At 38.0% G+C, this 24,940-nt stretch overlaps 1 long non-coding RNA gene and 1 pseudogene across 1 annotated transcript; one reads left to right on the top strand and one right to left on the bottom strand.

Moving 5' to 3' along the window:
- Nucleotides 1-43: 43 nt before the first annotated feature.
- Nucleotides 44-1,694, bottom strand: LOC100443122 (actin, cytoplasmic 1-like; annotated as a pseudogene).
- Nucleotides 1,695-1,783: 89 nt separating this feature from the next.
- On the top strand, nt 1,784-20,652 carry LOC129059474 (uncharacterized). The gene is made up of 5 exons (XR_008525398.2): nt 1,784-1,809; nt 2,397-2,484; nt 18,750-18,822; nt 19,821-20,020; nt 20,116-20,652. It is a non-coding gene; the product is annotated as an uncharacterized LOC129059474 (long non-coding RNA).
- Nucleotides 20,653-24,940: the final 4,288 nt, after the last annotated feature.

Below are 24,940 nucleotides of genomic sequence, written 5' to 3'. Positions count from 1 at the left end.
TCCTTTTTCTTTTTTTTTTTTTTTTTTTTTTGGTGTGCACTTTTATTCAACTGGTCTCAAGTCAGTGTATAGGTAAGCCCTGGTTACCTCCACCCACTCCCAGGGAGACCAAAAGCCTTCATACATCTCAAGTTGGGGGACAAAAGAGGGGGGCCACAAAGGCTGATCACTCAAAATAAAACAAAATAAAAAAGTATTAAGGTGAAGATTAAAAAATTTTTGCATTACATAATTTACATGAAAGCAATGCTATCGCCTCCCCTTTGTGGGCTCAGGAGAGGACTGGGCCATTCTCCTTAGAGAGCAGTGGGGTGGCTTTTAAGAGGGCAACAGACTTCCTGTAACAATGCATCTCATGATATTTGGGATGACTATTAAAAAAAGTACAATGTGCAGTCAAGGTCCTCGGCCACATTGCAGAACTTTGGGGGATGCTTCCTCCAGCCGACTGCTGTCACCTTCACTGTTCCAGTTTTTAAATCCTGAGTCAAGCCGAAAAACAAAACAAAACAAAAAAACAAATAAAGCCATGCCAATCTTATCTTGTTTTCTGCGCAAGTTAGGTTTTGTCAAGAAAGGGTATAATGCAACTAAGTTACAATCTGCCTAGAACATTTGCGGTGGATGAGGAAGGGGTCGGGCTTGTATTCCTTGCTGATCCACATCTGCTGGGAGGTGGAAAGCGAGGCCAGGATGGAGTCGCTGATCCACACGGAATACTAACTCTTCAGAGGAGCAATGGTGCCAGGGCGGTGGTCTCCTTCTGCATCCTGTCCTGCCATGCCAGGGTACATGGTGGTACCGCCAGACAGCCCTGTGTTGGCATGCAGGTCTTTGTGGATGTCCATGTCACACTTCATGATGGAGTTGACAGTAGGATGCCACAGGATTCCATGCCCAGGAAGGAAGGCTGGAAGAGGGCCTGGGGGCTGTGGAACCCCTCATTGCTGATGGTGGTGACCTGGCTATCGGGAGGTCGGCAGCTCTTAGCTCTTCTCCAGGGAGGCACTGGAGGCCACCGTAGCCATCTCCTGCTTGAAGTCCAGGGTGATGTAGCACAGCTTCTCCTTGATGTCATGCACGATTTCCTGCTCGGCCGTGGTGTTGAAGCTGTAGTGCCCACTCGGTGAGGATCTTCATGAGGTAGTCAGTCAGGTCCAGGCCACCCAGGTCCAGACACAGGATGGCATGGGGGAGGGCATACCACTCGTAGATGGGCAGTGTGGGTGACCCCGTTACCAGAGTCCATCACAATGCCAGTGGTAAGGCTAGAGGCGTACAGGGACAGCACCACAGCCTGGATGGCCATGTATATGGCTGAGGTGTTACTGAAGGTCTCAAACATGATCTGGGTCATCTTCTTATGATTGGCCTTGGGGTTCAGGGGGGCCTGGGTCAGCAGCATGGGGTGCTCCTCAGGAGACACACACAGCTTGTTGTAGAAGGTGTGGTGCCAGATCTTCTCCATGTCGTCCCAGTTGGTGCCGTGCTCCACGGGGTACTTCAGGGTCAGGATGCCTCTCTTGCTCTGGGCCTCATCACCCACATAGGAGTCCTTCTGACCCATGCCCACCATCACGCCCTGGAGCCCATGATGGAGGGGAAGATGCCCCGGGGGCATTGTCACCTGTGAAGCCGGCCTTGCACATGCCAGAGCCCTTGTTGATGAGGAGCGCGGTGATATCATAATCCATGGTGAGCTAGCTGCGGGTGTGGATGCCCGGCAGAGCGGCTAGGGTGATGCTCTGTGCTCACGGGGCGGACGTGGTCTCGGCTGTCCATTAACCCTATTTTTCTTCCCAGTCTCAGGTATGTCTTTATCAGCAGCGTCAAAATGGACTAATACACTTAGCTTAACGTGTCTAGAAAATTTTCTGATTACAGTTTTGACAAGAATATTATCTTTCTGTTCTACCAATCAGAGTGTTATGCCTGTCCCATTCCTAATGTGTTACTTTTCCATTGTTAACCCACTTAAAATAACTTTATGGTCTTGTTGAGATAGAACCTTTTTTAAAACAAAAAATGAATATTCTACTTAAATACCTATTGTTAGCTCAATTTTGTAGGAAATAAATATTTCAAGAATGGAATTAAAAAATAAACATGTATACAACGGCAGATATTTTATAAATCATATTTCTCTAATTTCAGAGATTTAGCAAACATACTAAACCTAATTCTCTTTTGGAAACAAAACTTATATTTCCAGATAATCTGGAGAAGCTAATTAATCAGTAAGGTCCTTGGGGTTTTACTCTGTGTTTTGACAGCACCAATATATTCATCATGGTGTAGGGCATTAGGAAATAGCACAATTAATACTCATAAACATGAAATGTGAAAATGTATGGTTTTGTGCTGAGAAGTGTCATTTCTAATTGCAAATATGGCAGCTTTATTGACATCATCATTAACAGGATTTTTAAGCAGTCTACCAGTAGTTCCAGATATGAGATTCACTTCTACTTCTAGAACAAATGTGTAAGTATGCTTTTATTATTGTTTTAATTTCAAATTTTCTATTCTATAAATTTGAAATAGTCTTTAAAGTTTTCACCAACAAGCAAGAATTAGAAAAGTACTTCATTTTGCCTATTTATTGTTTAAATCTTTTATTCTTTTGTATTTTCGAATTGGACCAACAACTCTAATTATACTAAGCACTCATTCTAGTTTTTTTCTAAGCTTATCTATCAATCTGAAATTCTCCTTTTGACACTCGAAATTGTATTATGACTTTTATATTTTAAAGGAAGATAATTATGTCTGCATGTATTTAAAACTGAGTCCTTAGATTATTGTTTCTGAAATGTGGCTGCTGTCCTTTAAACTCTCTTAGTATGTTACAAACACGTGGCATTAAGAGACTTTCTGTAAAGGAGTAATGAAAACTAACTTTTAAAAAGGTAATGTACAATTTTCTCCAACAAATATTTTGCTTTTTAAGGTATTGCTTATACTTAATAAAATAATACTTTTTCTCCTATCATTCTGTGGTGATAAGTTATTGCCAAGAGATTTCTGATATTTAGCTGAGAGTGCAGATGGCCTTCTGCAAGGGCCTGGAGGAGTGAGCAGAGCTGTCAATCTGAGCAAGAAGGCCTTGAAAACTTCTTCCCTGAAAATGCACTGAAGCCTAGAAGTTCCTCACTGTTTAGAAACAAAGCTCAGTGGAAGGTTTACTTGAGACATGAGCTTGGGATTAGAGAGAAGTAGAATAACAGACTGGTATTTTGAAAGGTCTATGGGAGTCTGATATCATGGATAAAGGCATCAGGCAAAAAGTCTATATAGGAGATAGACTCAGACTCTAACTTAGAGTAGAGGTTAGGACCCAGTACAAGATAGTAGGACTACAGAATAAGCTATGTCAAGATCGCATTGTAGACCCCAGCAACTAGTGCTACTGCATACCCTGAGCAACTGTATGAGGCTAACCTGATATAGTTTAGGACTATCTCAGATCATCACTGTCTCTAATGCTTTCACTCCCCACCCTTGTCCTTAATATTTCAGTTAGAACCTTATCTTTTCAGGTAGGCTTCCCCTAATCATTCAATTTAAAATAGATCCCTTATAATCTCTCTCAGGATTTTTTTTATCTTTCATTATACTAATTTTGTAATATTATTAAAATTATTTTTTTCATATTAGGCTCCACCACGACAGGCACTATATCTTTTTATTCACTATAGTGTGCTCCATGCCTAGCATAGTGTCTGGCACACAAACAGCTCAATAAGGACTGTATTTGCTGAATAAACAAATGTTAAATAGGCAAATGTGCTATCTTGATGACTAGCTAGTGACTCAAGTAAACTGAATGGGGGTGTAATACACTGGATCAGGGGAAGAGCTAGGGTTTGCAGGACCCCACTCATTATCAGAAAGGACAGAGGAGGTAACTTCAAATTCAAGGTAGAAAACTTGGTTAGTTAGTTGCTTCTTGAGGAACTATTGTCTTTTCCCTCAAGAACTCAAGAAATAAAGCAGGAGCTAAGGGTGGCAAACAACTTGTGTAATAAACATGCAGCATAGCCCACGCCAGAGGTTTCCCTGGACTGAAACAAAAAAAGAAGACTAAGTGAAAGACTAGAACTCTTTTGAGTTGAGTCAGTGCCTTGAGCTGGAGCAAATTTGAGTCCGGATTGGGTTAACATCTGAGCAGCAACATCTAGAAAGGAAATAAGTAAATGGTCAAGAAAATGGTAAAAAGAACTTCAGGAGTCCACCATGCTTCATTCTCATTCGTGTGGAATCCGGGGACCATTACCACTAGGATTTTTTTTTTTTTTTTTTTTGATGTAGTCTCGCCTGTGGCCCAGGCTGGAGTGCAGTGGCGCCATCTCGGCTCACTGCAAGCTCCGCCTCCCAGGTTCACGCCATTCTCCTGCCTCAGCCTTCCTAATAGCTGGGACTACAGGCGCCCGCAACCACGCCCGGCTAGTTTTTTGTATTTTTTAGTAGAGACGGGGTTTCGCCGTGTTAGCCAGGATGGTCTGGATCCCATGACCTTGTGATCCGCCCGCCTCGGCCTCCCAAAGTGCTGGGATTACAGGCGCGAGCCACCGCGCCCGGCCCATTACCACTAGGATTTTAAAGATTGGTTATAACGCTTACTTTACTTATTGCTTAATTTTATTTATTGATTTTTTTTTTTTTTTTTGCCTTTGGAACTTTAAGAAACATCTTTAAAAGTATAAGGCAACAGCCGGGCGCGGCGGCTCACGCCTCATTGGTAGGCTATACATTAATTCAAAAAGCTGATGCCCAGGAACTAGTATCTTCAACTCAACCCTGAGATTTAAACTTTTAAGAGACCCATTCACTGAAATAAATTATTTCCTTAAAAATAATTCCAGCTGATTGAATGCAGGATGGAAAAGATATGTATATCAACAAGAATATTCTGTGAAGCTATAGCATTTTCATTTGATTGTACATTTTTCATTCAGTGTATTTTCATTCACTGTAAGTTTGTGTCACACAGAATTTAGTGTTGAGATAATAAAAAAACAATTTACTGATAGCTATATTAAACTCAGTAATCTTACTTCTCTTGCCTAAATGATTTATTTCTGAATCATTTTTGATAGCTTAAAAGAATCTTGTGTTTGATGACACATTTTTAGAGTTTGCAGATGAAAAGTTTTATATTTTTCACAATGCTATTTAGCTATTTTATATATTAAACTCATCTTCTTTTCAGATTCACACAGAGCATAATCCTATTTCAAGGAAATTGCAGCATGCGATTGCCTTCGGTAGCTTTTTGTCTCAGTCATCCATTTGAGCTGAACAGCCAACTGGTCCCTGTTTATACTCTGGTTGCCCAACTATCATTCCATTGTCTCCTTTTCTGGAAGACATGGAAGTTATATTTATGACACTGCAGTGACTAAGTTCTACTAGTTTTCTTCCTGCTCACTTGCTCCTCAACTCTTTTTAAATTTACATTTTTAGTTGACAGATAAAATTGTATTTATTATGTACAACATGTTTTGAAATGTGTATGTGTGTGTAGTGGAACAGTTAAATCTAGCTAATTAGCAAATACATTACCTCACAGAGTTTTCATTTCCATGGAGAGAGCACTTAATATCCACTCTTTTTGCACTTTTCAAGAGTACAATATATCATCATATTTTAATGATATATGATGACTGTAGTCACCATGCTCTAAAATACATCTGTTGAACTTATTTCTCCTATCTAACTGGGTATATATCCAAAGGAAATAAAATCAGTATGTCAAAGAGATATCTGCACTCCAACATTTACTATAGTAGTACTCATAATAGTCAAGATATTGAATCAACATAATGGTCTAACAATGTATGAATGAATAAAGAAAACATGGTATATATACACAATGGAATACTATTCAGCCATAAAAAAGAAGAAAATCCTGCCACTTGTGACAACATAGATGAACCTGGAGGACATATATTAAGTGAAATAAGCCAGTCACAGAAAGACAAATGCCACATGATTTCACCTATACATGGATTCTAAAAAAGTTTAACTCATATTTGTAGAGAGTAGGATGGTTATTACCAGAGGCTGATATGGTTAGCAGAGAAAGAGTAATTGGGAGATATTGGTCCCCAACTCTTTTTTTATTCCTTTTGACTTTCTCAGTAAGGGCCAGGAGTGGTCATGTAATATTATATTGGTGACCTGTACAATCTGGGAAGAAAGGCTCCTAGTACACTGATGCCATGCTGAAAAAGACAATGTGAGATGAGGCAGGTAATCCCATGTAGCCTCATGGCTTCCAGAAGTTAAGGATATCTGGTGAATTGTTATGCTATCTTCTAGGCTCAGTATTTAGAGCCAGCCTGTGCCATGTTTCTGAGTCATCAAGGACAATTGCTTTTTTGGATGTGCAATTCCCCACTGTCTGACACATGAAGACAGTAACTTACTATTTTAAACTTTCAAATAATGTTTTGAAATTATTTGCTAATAAGCCATTTTTGAATATTGAACATTATAGACTATGTTATTTCAAAAGGAACAAGTAATATTTTCTCTTTTTTATGTGAATCACCTCTACTTAAGAAAAACTTATATCCTAGAAAATTAAAATTCAAAATGCCAAACTGATCTTTAAAAGGATTCAGAGCAGAAGGAAATGACTCTAGGTGGGTTTTCCAGAATTGAATTATTAACCAGATGGGCTCCACTTCATTACTGCTTGCTGAGCAATGGGCATACTTTGGGCCATGCTGTAATGAAAATGATAGGGAAGTAGGAACACAGGCAAGGCAAATGCTTTTCATTTTATGAATACTAGGAATTACATTAGGTTAACATGGCTAATGTGTTATTCCAACAAATAACACATTTGGGGAAAATATCCTCTGAACCTCCACAACTCTCATAATTTGATAATATAAAAACATTATAATATTAGGATATTGGAGCTAAAAGGAAGTTAATAATCATTTAGTATAACTCCTACATTTTTAAGATAAAAAGTGTACATTCATGTTGTGTGACTGGCTTCAAGTTTCTTAACCAGTTTGGAGCAGAGTGAGGTCTTGAACCAATGCCTTTTAACATCCAGTCAAATGTTCTCTTGTGCTTAAATTAGTAATTTTTTCAGCCCCAAAACTTCTTGAACTAATAAGCAACTTTAGGAAAGTCTCAGGATACAAAATCAATGCGCAAAAGTCACAAGCATTCCTTTACACCAACAATAGGCAAGCAGAGAGCCAAATCATGAATGAACTCCCATTAACAATCGCTACAAAGAGAATAAAATACCTAGGAATACAGCTAACAAGGGATCTGAGGAACCTTTTCAAGGAGAACTACAAACTACTGCTCAAGGAAGTAAGAGAGGAGACAAAAAATGGAAAAGCATTCCATCTTCATGAATAGGAAGAATCAATATCGTGAAAATGGCCATTCTACCCAAACTAATTTATAGATATAATGCTATTCCCATCAAACTGCCATTGACATTTTTCACAGAATTAGGAAAAACTATGTTAAATTTCATATGGAATCAAAGAAGATCCTGCATAGCCAAGACAATCCTAAGCAAAAAGAATAAAGCTGGAGGCATGATGCTATCTGACTTCAAGCTATACTACAAGGCTACAGTAACCAAAACAGCATGGTACTGGTACCAAAACAGATATATAGACCAATGCAACAGAACAGAGACCTCAGAAATACCACCACACATCTACAACCATCTGATCTTTGATGAATCCGACAAAAACAAACAATGGAGAAAGGATGTCCTATTCAGTAAATGGTGCTGTGAAAACTGGCTAGCCATACACAGAAAAGTAAAACTGGACCCATTCCTTACATCTTATACAAAATTAAATCAAGATGGATTAAAGACTTAAATGTAAAACCCAAACCATTAAAACCTTAGAAGAAAACCTAGACAATACCTTTCAGCTCATAGGCATGGGTAAAGACTTTGTAACTAAAACACCAAAAGCAATTGCAACAAAAGCAAAAATTGACAAATGAAATCGAATTAAAGAGCTTCTGCATAGCAAAAGAAACTATCATCAGAGTGAACAGGCGACCTACAGAATGGTAGAAAATTTTTGCAATCTACCCATCTGACAAAGGACTAATTTCGAGAATTTACAAGGAACTTTGGCTGGACATGGTGGCTCACACCTGTAATCCCAGCACTTTTGGAGGCCAAGAAGGGTGGATCACGAGGTCAAGAGATGGTGACCATCCTGGCTAACACGGTGAAACCCCATCTCTACTAAAAATACAAAAAAATTAGCCAGGTGTGGTGGTGGGCGCCTATAGTCCCAGCTACTTGGGCGGCTGAGGCAGGAGAATAGGTGTGAACTGGGGAGGCGAAGCTTGCAGTGAGCCAAGATCCCACCACTGTGCTCCAGCCTGGGCGACAGAGGGAAACTCCACCAAAAAAAAAAAAAAAAAAGAAAAGAAAAGAAAACGACAAACACAAGCAACACCATCATAAAGTGGGCGAAGGATATGAACAGACAGTTCTCAAAAGAAGACATTTATGTGGCCAAGAAACACACGAAAAACAGCTCAGCATCACTGGTCAAAAGAGAAATGCAAATCAAAACCACAATGAGATACCATCTCATGTCAGTCAGAAGGACGATTATTAACAAGTCAGGAAACAATAGATTCTGCTAGTGAGGCTGTGGAGAAATAGGAACACTTTTACACTGTTGGTGGTAGTGTATATTAGTTCAACCATTGTGGAAGACAATATGGCAATTCCTCAAGGATCTAGAACCAGAAGTATCATCTGACCCAGCACTCCCATTACTGGGTATATACTCAGAGGAATATAAATCATTCTACTATAAAGACACATGCACACGTATGTTTACTGCAGCACTATTTACAATATCAAAGACATGGAACTAACCCACATGCCCATCAATGATAGACTGGATAAAGAAAATGTGGTACATAAACACCATGGAATACTTTGCAGCCACAAAATGGAATGAGATTATGTCCTTTGCAGAGACATGGGTGAAGGTGGAAGCCATCATCCTCAGCAAAATAACACAGGAACAGAAAACCAAACACCCCCTGTTCTCACTCATAAGTGGGAGTTGAACATTGAGAACACATGGACACTGAGAGGGGAACAGACACACCAGGGCCTGTTGGGGGTTGGGGGAGGGAACTTAGAGGATGATTCAATAGGTGCAGCAAACCACCATGGCACATGTATACCTATGTAACAAAGCTGCACATTCTGCACATGTAGCCCTTTTTTTTTTTAGAAGAAATAAAGAGGAAGAAAATTAGTATTTTTTTTTCAGCTCTTCCTCTGGCAGGAAGAAGATAGTTACCCTGCAAAGTACTCCCGATTCATCACCATGTTTCCTGTCCCATATCTGCAATGTAAAGTTTGGAAGGGCTGGGGCAGGGGATGGAAGTACTGACTGTGAGCGTAGGTATGAGGAAGAAATGCCAGAAATTAAAGGTGCTAATGGCAAGAGCCACTCTGATGCCTGGGATAGGAACATAGGTTTTTGGAGAGAGAATCTGTCTATGTTTAGTGCCACAGGTTAATCTAATACTTTCTCAATCATCACAAGGAATTATCTGAGATAGCTGCCCAACTGAAAAGGGAGTGTTTATGGCTCATAGATACTTCTCTGAGTAAAATAAGTTTTATTAGGCAAAGCTATGTGTGTAGCTTTTACATACGTAATTGCCTGATGGATTCATCTAGGTAATCATCCATGTCTTTGTTTTTCCATTGGTACTTTGTTGGTAAAGTATCTTCAGGTGCATTGAGTATAAAAGTAAAAATGATATCACTAAGTGCTAGCACTATTTGTACCATATTGTACTTCTAATTTTCTTTTATCCAATGATATTTTCCCTGTACAGTAAACAGTATGTTCTTTATCTTATCTCTGTCATTTCAAAGTTTCCATCAGAATACTGGCTGATCTCTTCAAATTCTTAGCTCAGATGCAGTACAGTATGCAGTACATGAGAAGCTGATAACCCAAAATGATTGGTTTGAGCGATATACACAAAATATGTCCTTTCATGCTCCCAGATGCCTTCTGTATTTTAGGGAAAAAAGGATATAAGCAATATAGACTGTAATCTTGAGGTCAGAAACTGCTTTCTAAAAGAGACAAATCCTTTTGGACCGTGAAGTGACAGTTTGCACAAAATTTCATTTGTTGAAGATACAGTTCATCCAAGGCTGGCACTAAATAAGAGAAACAATGCATCTAGCATTTGAAAAATGTGATTTATTTAGGCTATAATCTAATACTTATTTAGATCAACTATAAGAAAGATTTCCTGCACAAAGACTTCCCTTAGGATCACAGGATATGAAAAAGCATACAATGAAGTTTACCAGTTAAAATGTCTGAGTTGGTTAAGTGACTTAATGTAAGGAATTACAAGAAAATGTGTGATAATATTGTGAATTTAAACAGCTAACTTATATAGGCAGTCTTTCTTTTCCTTCCTTCCTTCCTTCCTCCCTCCCTCCCACCCTCCCTGCCTCTCTCTTTTTCTTTTTTCTCTCTGTCTCTCTCTTTCTTCTTCTTCTTTTTTCTCAGTTTCTTCAAATTGGATTCTCTGACCTCAATTGCTTGCCTCTATCTTAAGAGTCCCACGTTTGGAAGGCAGTACTTAGATTGTGATAATAAATTCCTGCCCTACTCTCATTTTTTAAATGTTTCTGTTGTTTTTTTATTCCCAAATGTAAGGAGCACATCAGGGGAGACTATTCTGTTTACATGGGAGGATTTCAAAGCAATTTTATTTTACTTTAAATTAGGCCTATAGAGTTATGCTTTACATACAATAAACATGATCAACTTTTTAAAGGATACAGTTGATGAGTTTTGACAAATATATATAGTTGTGTGACCATTATCATAATTAAGATATGAAATATTTTTTATCACGATAATAAGTTCCCTTATGTCCATATGCAATCAGTTTCCCATCTCTAGCCACAGCTTCTGGCAACCACTCATCTGTTTTTTTGTTTCTATGCCTATGTCTTTTACAAAATATTGTAAACTTATAAAAATAAAAGGCTTCTGCTCACAAAAGACACCATTAACAATATGAAAAGATAAGCCATAGGTTGGGAGAAGATATTTCAAAACATATATTTGATAAATTATTCATATTTAAAATATATAAAGTACTCTTACAACTCATTAATAGAAATACAAGTCAGTTAAAAGTTTAAAAAAATGTTTAAACAGAAACTTCAGAAAAGAAAATACACGAGTGACCAATAGACATAGAAAAGTGTTTAGCATCATTAGTCATCAGAGAAATTCAAATTTTGAAATATGAGTTATCCCTACACACCCACTGGAACGGCTAAAATGAAAAAAGGCCAATAAAAAGTGTTGATGAGCATATGGAGCAACTTGAACCTTCGTGCATTGCTGGTAGGAATACAAACAGCAATATAAATCCATCTGCTTGACTGATTGTGTTTATGTGTTTTTAATCTCAAAAAAAAAAAATCAAGTACATGACCACAGCCACATATAGAGGTAAAAGGTTTTTAAAAACATGTTGAGAGTCAGTCATGGGAACCTTTTTAGGATAAGAGGCCCTCTGAGAACTGAAAGACTGATTGTAAAATGTGCTAGTCCTCTAACTTTCTCAGTGGTAAATGTAAAAACAATTCCAGTGCTCCAGAGCAAATTTCACTGAATCTGTGAAAATATCTTTACATCTATACACAGAAGACTTTTTGCTGTGAATATGATTGTTAGGATGCTAAAGAAATCAAGCAAGTTGTTTTCAGATTAGTTTCCAACTCTCTTTGGGATGCAGATTCATAATTGGATAGGTCAATAGTATTGCGCAAAGTGATATCTGTTTCTCTTGTTTTCAGATGACTTTAACAGAAGATGAGATAAGCCATCCCTGTGCCTATACTCCATTTGTATTAGTCAGTTCTCACACTGCTGTAAAGGTGTACCTGCGACTAGGTAATTTATAAAGGAAAGAGGTTTAATTGACTCACACTTCCGCATGGCTTAGGAGGCCTCAGGAAACTTGCAATCATGGTGGAAGGAGAGAGAAGCAAAGGCATGTCTTACATGGTGGCAGATGAGAGAGAGCAAATGAGCAAAGGGGGATGAGCCCCTTATAAAACCATCCGATCTTTTGAGAACTCACTCACTATCACAAGAACAGCATGGGAGAAACTGCCCCCATGATCCAATCATCCCCATGTTTCCAGGGCAGGACTCTCAACATGTGGGGATTATAGGTATTACAATTTGAGATGAGATTTAGGTGGGGACACAAAAACAAACAATATCATTATTTCAGCCTCATTTCTTTTCCTGCCTAAAGATCTATAGAAATACTGACTCCTTTCTGTCTCTGCTTCCATTAGTTAATGGCCTGCTTTCTAGTAGTAAAGAAGATGGAAGAAAAGATTGGCATTAGAAATACAGAAGGCAATGGGGCACAGTGGCCTATGTCTGTAATCCCAGCATTTGTGACTCATGCCTGTAATCCTAGTGCTTTAAGAGGCCAAGGTGGGCAGATCACTTGAGCACAGGAACTTAGGACCAGCCTGGGCAGCAAGGTGAAACCCCTACAAAAAATACAAAAACTTGCCAGGTGTGGTGGCAGGTGCCTGTGGTCCCAGCTACTCAAAGACAGAGGGTGGAAGGATGGTTTCAGTCTGGGAAGCTGAGGCTGCAATAAGCCATTGATCATGCCACTGCATTCAGCCTCAGCAAGGGTGAGACCCTATCAAAAAAAAAAAAATACGGAAGGCAAGACAAAGATACAAAGATGGGAAATTGGGATGATAGCTCTCAATTTTCACTTGTAGTCATTCTCCATTCTTGTTAAGTTGGAAAAGAGAACAGGATACCCTTGTTATTGTATCTTTGCTTTCTTTTTGGAATATTTTCTAATTTTTTCTTCAGTGAAATATCAATGACATTTTTATATCTATAGCTCTAATATGCTTTGGCTGTGTCACCACCCAAATCTTGTTTTGAATTGTAGCTCCCATAATCCCCAAGTGTCGTGGGAGGGACCTGGCAGAAGGTAACTGAATCATGGGGGCAGAGTTTCCCATGATGTTCTTGTGATAGTGAATAAGTCTCACAAGATCTGATGGTTTTATAAAGAGCAGGTCCCCTGCACATGCTGTCTTGCCTGGTGTCATGTAAGACTTGCCTTTGCTTCACCTTCACCTTCTGCCATGATTGTGAGGCCTCTCCAGCCATGTGGAACTGTGAGTCCATTAAACCTCTTTTTCTTAATAAATTACTCACTCAGAGATTTCTTTATAGCTGTATGAAAATTGAGTAATATGAGTAGACTGCAAAAAATTTGCTCCCATTCTGTAGGTTGCCTGTTCACTCTGATGATAGTTTCTTTTGCTGTGCAGAAGATCTTTAGTTTAATTAGACCCAATTTGTCAATTTTGGCTTTTGTTGCAATTGCTTTTGGTGTTTTAGACATGAAGTCTTTTCCCATGCCTATGGCCTGAATGGTATTGCCTAGGTTTTTTTCTAGTGTTTTTATGGTTTTGGGTTTTACATTTAAGTTTTAATCCATCTTCAGTTAATTTTCATATAACATGTAAGGAAGGGGTCTAGTAGCAGTTTCCTGCTTATGGCTACCAGTTTTCCAAGCACTATTTATCATATAGGGAATCCTTTCCCCATTGTTTGTTTTTGTCAGATTTGTCAAAGATCAGATGGCTGTAGATGTGTGGTGTCATTTTTGAGGCCTTGGATCTGTTCCATTGGTCTATATACCTGTTTTGGTTCCAGTAAATGCTGTTTTGGTTGCTGTACCCTTGCAGTATAGTTTGAAGTCAGGTAGCATGATGCCACCAGTTTTGTCCTTTTTGCTTAGGATTGTCTTGGCTATATGGGCTCTTTTTTGTTCCATATGAAGTTTAAAGTAGTTTTTTTCTAATTCTGTGAAGAAGATCAATGGTAGCTTGATAGGAATAGTCTAATATCTAGAATCTACAAGGAACTTAAACAAATTTATGAGAAAAAAACAACCCCATCAAAACGTGGGTGAAGGATATGAACAGATGCTTCTCAAAAGAAGACATTTATGCTGCCAACAGACATATGAAAAAAAGCTCATCATCACTGGTCATTAGAGAAACACAAATAAAAACCACAATGAGATCTCACTCCAGTTGGAATGGCAATCATTAAAAAGTCAGGAAACAGATGCTGGCAAGGATATGGAGAAATAGGAACGCTTTTACACTGTTGGTGGGAGTGTAAATTAGTTCAACCACTGTGGAAGACAGTGTGGTGATTCCTCAAGGACCTGGAACCAGAAATACCATTTGACCAGCAATGCCATTACTGGGTACATACCCAAAGGATTGTAAATCATTCTGCTATAAAGTCACATGCAAACTTATGTTTATTGCAGCACTATTTACAATAGCAAAGACTTGGGACCAAACCAAAACCCCATCAATGATAGACTAGATAAAGAAAATGTGACACATATTCACCATGGAATATTATGCAGCCATAAAAAAGAATAAACTCTGGCAGGGTGCGGTGGCTCACACCTGTAATCCCAGCACTTTGGGAGGCCAAGGTGGGTGGATCACATGAGGTCAGGAATTCGAGACCAGCCTGGCCAACCTGGTGAAACCCTGTCTCTACTAAAATAAAAATTAGCTGGATGTGGTGGTGGGCACCTGTAATCCCAGGTACTCCGGAGGCTGAGGCAGGAGAATCACTTGAACTTGGGAGGCAGAGGTTGCAGTGGGCCGAGATTGTGCCATTGCACTCTAGCCTGGGTGACACAGTGAGACTCCATCTCAACAACAGAAAAAAAAAAAAAAAGAGAGGAAAAAGAATACACTCATGTCCTTTGCAGGGACATGGATGAAGCTGGAAACCATCATTCTCAGCAAACTAACACAGGAACAGAAAACCAAACACCACATGTTCTCACTCATAAGTGGGAGTTTAACAATGAGAATACATGGACACAGGGAGGGGAACAACACACACTGGGGCCTGTTGTGGGGTGGGGGCCAAGGAGGGGGAGAGCATTAGGACAAATATCAATGCATGTGGGGCTTAAAACTTAGATGATGGGTTGGTAGGTGTAGCAAACCACCATGGTGTATGTGTACCTGTGTAAAAAACCTACACATTTTGCTATGTATCCTGGAATTTAAAGTCACATAAAAACAAAATAAAGAAAATGGAGTTATAAAAGCTCTTTAGAGTGTACACAAATTGCTTTTAATTTGATTTAGTTATAAATAAAGAGCTTATAATAAATGGAAAAAATAAGTGTTAAAAATGTAAACAGATAAAAATTTTACTTTTTCTTTATAATTAGGAAGCACAGGATTTTTTAAAAGGTATTGGGACTAATTTTTATGGTAATATTGTGATGGCTAAATGCCACTGTGGTATCTCAAGACCCTTAGAGCTTTGCAGCACATAAGAATGCACCTGAATCTTTACAAACAAAAACAAAAACAGAATTTACCAGGGATCCCAAGTTGGAATGCAGACTGTGCCAGAAGACTGTAATGGCATTACGCATATATCATTCAACCTTATTGTAGGAGAGGAAAAAGACTGTGACCTAACTAACTTTGGAGACCTGTAGTTTGACTGAAAACCTTAAGGCTAAATACAAAAGGAAATATATATGAACACTGTTCTGTAGTTGATAAAATTTCATTCTCAAGGGCTATAGGTTAACCATTCTGAAACTGCCATACATGTATAATCAACTAGGTAACAGGATAATAATGGTGGGAGCCAGGTTTCTCACTGCTGGAGTGAGAAGTTACAGATAAGTAAAGTGAGTAAGACTAGAATGAACCACATGGTGCTGGAATAAAGTCAGAGAGATTAGTATGTACTCATTTTTAGCTTAATATAGATACAAATTAATAAAGAAGTAATTACAGATATGCATGTGTGCATTGCTTTGCATGTACCTATACATGTCTTGGCTCTGTCTTCTATGAGGGCCTGGAAACAGTGACATGACATTAGTATTGAGCTCACCGAATCCTAAGATCTTGGTTTCTAACATTATCCTCCAATAAAAGAAACCAGGTCTCCTTGGAGAAATGGCTGATTCCAGGGTTGTGGTAGGGAATGTACAAGATGAGCCTGATGCATCTTGTTGTGTGAGAAAGTAAGGAAGTGCTCTAAACAAATGATGAGGATATGCCAAAGTGACACAAGAGACAACTGATGGAGCTTACAATGGTAAAAGATGAAAAACAATTTGAGCAAAAAGAGTAGATAATATTTTATTGGATTATAACCCAAATTATAAAATAAATATGCCTGAGTCCATATTTATATAAATAAATAATTGAAGAATAAATAAATGAATCAAAGAGACAAATCTCCTGAAAAGAACCTCAAATAATTTGTCTATGTACACCACACCCCAAGAAGGTGGAGCTTAACCCTCCATCCCTTGAGTGGAGGATATGCTTAGTGACTTACTTCCAAAGTTTAGAGTATGAAAAGAGGAAATGGTAACTTTACAGTATAGAAACCTTACAAATACTACCTCATCATGGTAATCAAGGCTCATGTTATCAGTGATAACTTATGGTGATGGTATGTACATTAATATGATGTGATGAGAATGGCATTTCACTTTTGTGGTCTTCCTTTCAAAAACCCAAAACTATAGTCAATAAAAATATTAGACAAACCCCAAATTGAGGAACATTCTACAAAGTATGGGACCAATATCCTTCCAAACTGTCAACATCATCAAAATCAAGGAAACTGTCTGAGAAACTGTCACAGATCAGAGGAGGACAAGGAGACATGAGGACCAAATGCCACATAGTATCCTAAATGAGATTCTGGAACAGAAATAAAGGGCATTAGAGAAAAATTAATGAAATCCAAATAAAATATGGAGTTTAGTTACTAATAATGTGCCAATATGGGTTATTATTGCCAAATGGACCATAATAATGTAAGATGATAACACCAGAGGAAATTGGGTTAGCATATACAGGAATATTTTGTCCTATCTTTACATCTTTTATATAAATATAAAACTATTCTAAAATAAAAAGGTTTATATGAAACTTAAGTTGGTAAGTTTTACTTTCTATTTATAATTATCCTTAAAAATTAGGAAAAATGTGAAGTGGTATCAATGAGCAAATAAAAATAATAATCCTGTTCCAGAGAGAAATATGGAAAGCAATGAGCAGAAACAAATTCTTTAATATCTTATTAAATAACTTTGATATACTCACACATCAGATAACAGTTTGATGCTAGATAGTTTAAATGATGTGGCCTATATTTGTAATTTAAATTATTTCAGAGAAAAGGGATATAATTTTAAAGAAGGTATTGCTGTTTCATCCCAGACCATTTCAGATCCTCGGAACCTAAGCAACCTAACTTGGTTCATTGGTTTTGCTATTTTAATTCAATATAAAGACAACATTTTAATCCAAGATATTTCTGTCTCACTCAAAAAATAGAGGAAATTATTAGATTCCCAACCTTTAGGTAGGGTTATAACTCTTAATTTTCATGAAATGAGGTAAACTTTCTCAGGGACATGAAAATATAATGAGTTTTTCTTTTTGAAAGATATCTTACTTTTTTTAGAGGGGATAATTGTATCCTCATTGATAGTAGAAGATAACTTTTAGGAGTTTCAGACTCCCTGGGAATTCTCCAAGAAATATTGAGTGTTGTGGGAGGGAAGAGAGAATAAAAAAATATGCCACTGCCTAGAAAATCCCCGTTGTTTTTGCTTCCCTGAAGTAACATATCAGTCTTGCACCACAAAACAAGCAATAATTGTTTACTACAAACACTCTGGAAGTGAATTTTTAATGTATCTTTTGGGACTTTTAAGACCGCAAGTAAAATTGAAGTCAACTTTCAGCAAAATGTAACTCTTGGGAAGCAGTGATTCATGACACTTGTTCCTTGGGAATCATGGGAACAGATGTTCGAAATACCACACACAGCGGTGATGTCAACTTCAAAAGGAACTGGAGAACTGAGGCAGCTTTCCAGATAGTGTTGATCACAAGGAAATTTGGGCCTCAATTATCCTGATGTCACATAGGGACTCCAACCTTTCAAATGCTCCCCTTAGCAAGTAAAATACTCACTTTTAGGAATTTGTATAAAGAAAAGACAGAGACATAAGCAAAAACATGGTCATAGACATGGTTCAGCTATTTTAATCTACTTGAAACAGCCTTAAGAGTTAATTACAAACTTTGCTAATAGAGCTTTTCATTTAAGCTATGCAGATGGTTTAGAGCTTTATTAGAAGGAGAGAAAGAGAAAACAAAGCAACAAATAGTGGATAATTCATACAATCTCAGGTTTGAAGTTTCTATATAAGCAGAGTACAATAGGGTCTCAATTCCTGGAATATCCCTGGGGTACCATACTTGTCCCCATGTCATTAAATGTCTGCCTTGATCTACTTAACTCTCAAACATTTCCTGGATTGAATTAAGTGGCCATTCCATTGAAAGGTCATTAGGTCCAGCACCTATTCACAGTGTTCTCTTGAAGTGATGGTGTGAAGTGCAGAAAAACAAAGCAAATCTAGAGAACTAACGCATGTGACCACACATAATCAAATATCATGAACCAAATGCTCAAATTTCTTATCGAACATTTTTATATAATTTTTTTATCAAAGGTGTAACTCCTGAGATTTGGAGTTTTTAATGAAAAAGTATTCTTCTTTTCTAACAGGTAATGAATTGGGAAATAAGGCAAGAACTAAGGCAGACAAGAAATCTAAATATCACCTACATAATCAATAGAGGTAAGTTATAATATGTAACTTAGTGTGAAAAGAAAATGAGCTTCCTAATACCGATCCCCAGGACTGGATAGCTTTCATTAGTCACAGAAGTGCTGGATCAGGACAGGGTTTTCCATTTTACATGACATCCCTCACCGTGGAGCTGTTGCAGAGAATTCCAGTTGCCTGTGAGAAAACCAGTGAGATAGGGGATGAACACACAGAGAGAGAAATAGAGACAATAGACGCTCTGTGTGTGTGCGCGTGTGTGTGTGTGCGCGTGTGTGTGTGGTGTGGGAGACAGAGAGAGAGAGACAGAAAATGATGCACAGAAAGGAATGTTTTCACAGTCATGCAAACTGTTTTTGTTCAGGTTAGTCCCTTGCACTTAGAGGGCTTGGCCCAGATAAGAGTACTAGCATTAGAATCAGAAGAAATCATCAGCCATCCATAGGCCATTCAACTCAAGAGAAAGCAAGTGCTGAGCGTAGTGTGCCTAGTTTATTCTTTTTAACTGTACCAGTCAGTACATCTCAAATAGAAAGGGGCCAGGCTTGTAGCAATGAAGCTCTGTGAAAGGAAGTGTCATGACTGGAGAAGAGTTCCTCCAAAGAAAACTGCAATTATTAAGATGAGAGGGACTATAAAAGGTTTCTACTGGCTTAATTCTCATGATATGATAAAGCAACATTTTAGATATGAAATTAAGTTTCCCAAAAAAGTAGATTAATTTCCTAGCATTGTTGTGAATGTGGAGTTCCTATGAAGCTGCTTTCTGAATTGCAGATTATGTTTCTCTTTTGAATACCTAATAGTTCCCTCAAAACTTTTCACATTGAAAATTTAGCTTTTTCCTAGGCCCGCTTCTCCATTTTGATGCAACTATCATAATGACACTATCAACAAAAGAGTGACATTGTTTGAACTGGTTACCTGTGGTTAGAGTCGTCTTGTGCATGATCTGTTTTGAGTATGGATTTAATTAGTAGTACTGTACCTGAATAAATTTTATTTTTCAGATTGATTGTTCACATCGCTTGTGATCTCAAGCGATCTCTATGGAATCAGTTGCATTATCTGCCACAAATCATCATGTCAGCAGGGTTTTCATTCTCAGTCAAAATTACAGACTTCTTACCTATTTGTGGGGAAAGTGAAAACGGGTGTGCTGATGAGTTTCAAAGCTGAACACATTGATTCATTTCCAGGGAAGAAAAAGGTAAGAAGATGATATGTTTCCCATCAGTGGACTGAAACCTGGACCATCAACGGTACATTCTGTTTTACATTTAGATTAAATGCTCTTTTTCCCAGCAGCTACCTGATGATTACCACACAGGGGATTTCGATCAGCATGGTGAGAGGAGTGATTGCATTTCCTCCGCATCCACTCAGTCTTCCCTTTGGCTTTTGAGATATGCAGAGGACTGAAAGGCAAGTGAAGTGATGGCTTCCCTGACTCAGCCCTTTGGGTACCTCTTTACTTTGGATAGAACTGGGGCTTTAGGAATGAGATGCTTCTCATTGATTTCATGAAACGCCATCTTCTCAAGGACAAGATCTCATCCAAGGGCATTTACCAAATCAGCTCTCCAAGCAAAAGCAAAGCTCAGGACTTGAGTTGGTAATTTTTTACTTTAGGTTAAAATTCAAATTCCTTTGCAGTACTTTTTGTTTTTAATACTTCACCCACAAATAGAGAACTTCTTCTAAAATTTTACATTTTTGTGGAGTGTAGCATGGGTCATTTCTCTTCTTAAACTCTTTTATTTACTGTTCAGTATTCATTTTATTTATTTATTTATTTATCTATCTATTTATTGAACTGATAAAAGAGGTTACTGAAATTTCCCACTGGGGTCCCAGAGTTTTTATATGGTCACCTAGTAACTCAGATGTAACACATTCTGAATTATATGTTGTAGCTTTGCTTATATATTAGATTATGTTATTCAGTTTATTCCAGAAAACACGGGAGGGAAAAAATAAATCAATACCAAGAGCAGAGAAGCATTCCATTGTTTCTTCCCCAAGACTTCCAGGAACATCTGGTCTCATTAATCTCTAGTGCCTTGCTATATGTGATAGACATATCCTGAGTTACCATTCATCTCAAGCATGGTCCATTGGAAACTGCTGTTGCATAGCAATGCTGACAGATGCTTTTAGAACACATGTTTTTTAAAATGTTCAAAAGGCACAGCATTGTCTAGCAGGGTGAGAATGGAACACAACATGTTTTACCTTATGGCTCTTGCTGTGGAGATGGCCCAGGTCAGAAACAACTGAAGGATCAGTTCAACAAATTGGGTGGTCTTAGCTTAATTTCTTACAGATTAGTAGTGTGGAGCAAATGTTGACAACCACAGAGTGAATTATGTTTGAGCTTCCATAATGCAGTTTCTGAGAGTCTGTGGTTTAGGACCATATAGTGCAGACACATTAGGAAATTCTGTGTAAGAAACTTTGGCAATTGTATTACTTTAAAATTCAAAAAGGGATTCACCTTATATAAAAAATAAAGCTGGAATTCTGTGTAGGGGCTGACTTTAACATAATTATTGACTTTGCTTATAATTATAAGCAAAGTGAAAAGTTGTGAAAAGATGATGAATTTTAGAATCAGACAGATGACGTTTGAGTTACACTTAGGGCAAGCAATTTAACAAACTGTAACTTTGGGAAAAGTGATTGAACTTCACTAAACCTCTATGTCCTAATATATAAAATTGGGATAAAATTGTCCACCTTTGGTGATTGTGAAGCTTAAGTTAGAGAACAGGTGACACACCTGAAACAGTGGGTTTATATTTTCACTTCTTGAATTAACAAAAGTAGGTAAGTGAAAGTTTACTGCATATACTGAGTCAATTATATTAAAAAGATCAAATTGCTCATTCTTTTGGGGTTTTTGGGAAAGTAGAAAGGAGGAATTATAGCAACGTCAGAAATTACACCATAGGTAAAATCATGGAGATGTGCTAACTGGGGAGGTGAGCTACAGGCAGTGATGAAGTTAGGCCATTTAGTGTAGGTCTTGAAATAGGAGGAGAGCAGTTCAGCAGGCCATTCTAGCACAGTGCCTTCTGCCCTGGGCACATTTTCACCTCACTAATCTGTACTATTCAGCAAACTGTTTCTCAGTTTGTGAGAGAATGTTTCATGATTTATCAGCCCTCCCTCATGTTAAAGAGCTACTTTGCATTAATTGTGGCAGCATATTCTTGAGAATGTGAGGCTTTCAGAAAGAAGGACCTTCTAAAAAGTTCCAAGAGTGGTCATGAGGTATATCTGATTGTAATTGTGGAGGCAAATTTCTCTTCTTTCCATAGGTTTTTAAAATTTCAGGACACAACTCAATTTTCATCTTTTTCATGAAGTCTCTTCCAACTTCTCCCCTTTTTGTACTTCTTTCCTGCATTTTTATAGAATTTAGCATCAATAGTCACAATTTAACTCTCAAGTATGTACTACCTTGGGTTACAGATTTGATCTTCTTTTCTCCCATCTGGATTTTTAATACTTTGTCATTCTGCTAAATACTACTTGTCAAAACTCCTAATGTAGGACTGTTACATAGAATGTAATCAGCAAGTACTTTTTGATTGATTGGCTGATATTTTGATGTTTTAGTGTAATTTATCCTGGTATTCTAAAACAATAAGTGGATATACTTCTGGTAATGATGAGAAGTTCTCCCCTCTTTCCTGGGCACATGGAATCACACACTTTCCAGTTGTTTCGTGGAGACATGTGACTAATTCTGGCCAATAAGCTGTGAGTAGAAGTAATGTGTCATTTTCAGATTCTCAGACTGAGGCAATGAGAAGCCCCTGCATAACTGTGGGGGCCATGTGTGGAAATGGTGAAGACACATGTATCAGAGGCTGTGATGTACCACCTAGACTGCTACTTTGGAAGGATCACTTACTTCTCAGCTAAGTTGCTAACTGGCTGCAGGCTATAGACAGCTGAATACCTCTTTGGGAATTGCACTAGCTAAAGCGAGTCTCCTGGTCCAAGGTTACACTGTCTGTATAAGACATGCTGTATTCAAGGTACAATCCTCTTGCTTCAACAGAGATAACTGAAGAAAGAATGTCAAGACTCCTTGGGGCAACTGCATTTAAAATCAATATTTCCGCCTGCCTAATTCTGCTTCTCTCCCTCCCTTATGGATGTTGTTCCCAAGGGCACCCCTCACCAGCCCTTTTGTATGTGTGTATGTACCTCAGTCTGTTTTCCAGGGGAACAGAACAAAGATTAAAAATTTACAGAAGAATTTTTAATCTTTGTTCTGGTTCCCTAGGGAATTGAACAATGAGAACACTTGAACACAGGAACATCACACACTGGGGCCTGTTGTGGGGTGGGGGGAGGGGGGAGGGATAGCATTAGGAGATATACCTAATGTAAATGACGAGTTAATGGGTGCAGCACACCAACATGGCACATGTATATATATGTAACAAACCTGCACGTTGTGCACATGTACCCTAGAACTTAAAGTATAATAAATATATATATATAAAAATAACCTAATAAATTATGAAAAAGTATCTTAAAAAAATTTACAGAAGAAATGTAAAAGGGGAGCAGTTTGAGTCCTGGGGGATTTTTGTAGCCATCTACCTAAAAAATATACAGACTAGGATTCAGGAAACTTAGTTTCTGCTAGTAGACATTTTTCTCAAACAATTTGCTGTGACTCAGTTTCTTCCTCTGCCAAATAAAGATAGTAACATATGTGCTGAGGGGAGCAAAGAGCTATTTTGTGCATCAAATGTGAAAGTGGATCAAATATTATAATGCTTTTTAAATAAGCTATGATTCTACTGGGTTAGAATAATAATAATACTTTAATATAATCATCATCACCACCACCACCACCACCACCACCACCACCACCACCACCACCACCACCACCACCATACTCTTCATGAGTAAGTAAGTTATAGATTAATGCAGCATAATGAAACCACCCTTCTAACATTCTTTCTGGATTTCATCTCACTTATACCTGTAGATAGACTTTTACCTATAGATATCCTTTGCAATGTAATTGTTGACAACTTTCTCAGGATTCCCAGCAGATTGGCAGGAGACAGGGGACAGTTTAATAATTTTTAGCACTCACCACAGTATGTAGCATAATGTCACACATTTAATAAGAGCCCAGTGCATATCTATTAAATATTTTACTTGGGAACTTCAAACCAGGGAACACATATAGAAACTGTTATTTCAAAAATGCTTTTGATTCATGATTCATGTTTGTAAATAAAAGTGAGACAGATGGACATTAAGAGGAATCAGTGGGTCAACATCAGTCCCATTCCCCATTTTCACTTTAACTTGGAGAGGAGAGATTCAATACCCTCAAGGAGAATATCAATATTGTGTTTTAGTAAAACATGCTTGGAAATGGTAGAAAAGAGCTATTTTGAATTGAGTGTTAAACAGCAGAGTGTTAAACAGGCAAAAGCAGTGTAAAGGAGATGGTACATCTCCTACTATGGTAAAGAGTTCTGCATCTCAATACTGCCAGCATTGTTTGCCAGGGAAGTTTGAACCAAATTTTTTTTTTGTAATTTTTTCTTCCCCAATCAGAAGAGGCTGTGTTGAGGGGAGAAAGGAGAATTGTGTTACTGTCTTTCAGTCAATTTTGAATCAATTTCAAACCCCAAAGACACAAATGTAATTCTGGCTTCAGGAGTGAACATTCAAGAATAATAACAAAAAGTAACAACAGATTGATTAAAAAAACACAAAATTTCAGGCCTCAGGCAGCTTGAAAAGAAAGTTGTGAATGATGTTGAAATTAGAAATTAATCTCATTTTAGAGCAGTGCTGCTATTTCACTAATCATACCACATGAAGGTATTATTTGTTTCAGAGAGAGGGTTCTGGCTACAGAGTCTTTTGAAGTAGTTAATACCCAGCTATTTTGTTTGCAAAACAGAATTGTACTGCTGTACTTGATATTTTGTTTTTATCATTGCCAGGCTACATCTGCTTGAGGAGACTGAAAGAGGTCACTATGATCTCAAATGTGTCATTAATAACCAGCAGAGTGTTAAACAGACAAAAGCAGTGTAAAGGAGATGGTACATCTCCTACTATGGTAATGTACATATGC

The sequence above is a fragment of the Pongo abelii genome, chromosome 4 (assembly GCF_028885655.2).
Source record: "Pongo abelii isolate AG06213 chromosome 4, NHGRI_mPonAbe1-v2.0_pri, whole genome shotgun sequence".
NCBI classification, from domain to species: Eukaryota; Metazoa; Chordata; class Mammalia; order Primates; family Hominidae; genus Pongo; species Pongo abelii.
This window is presented reverse-complemented; position numbering and strand designations above follow the sequence as displayed.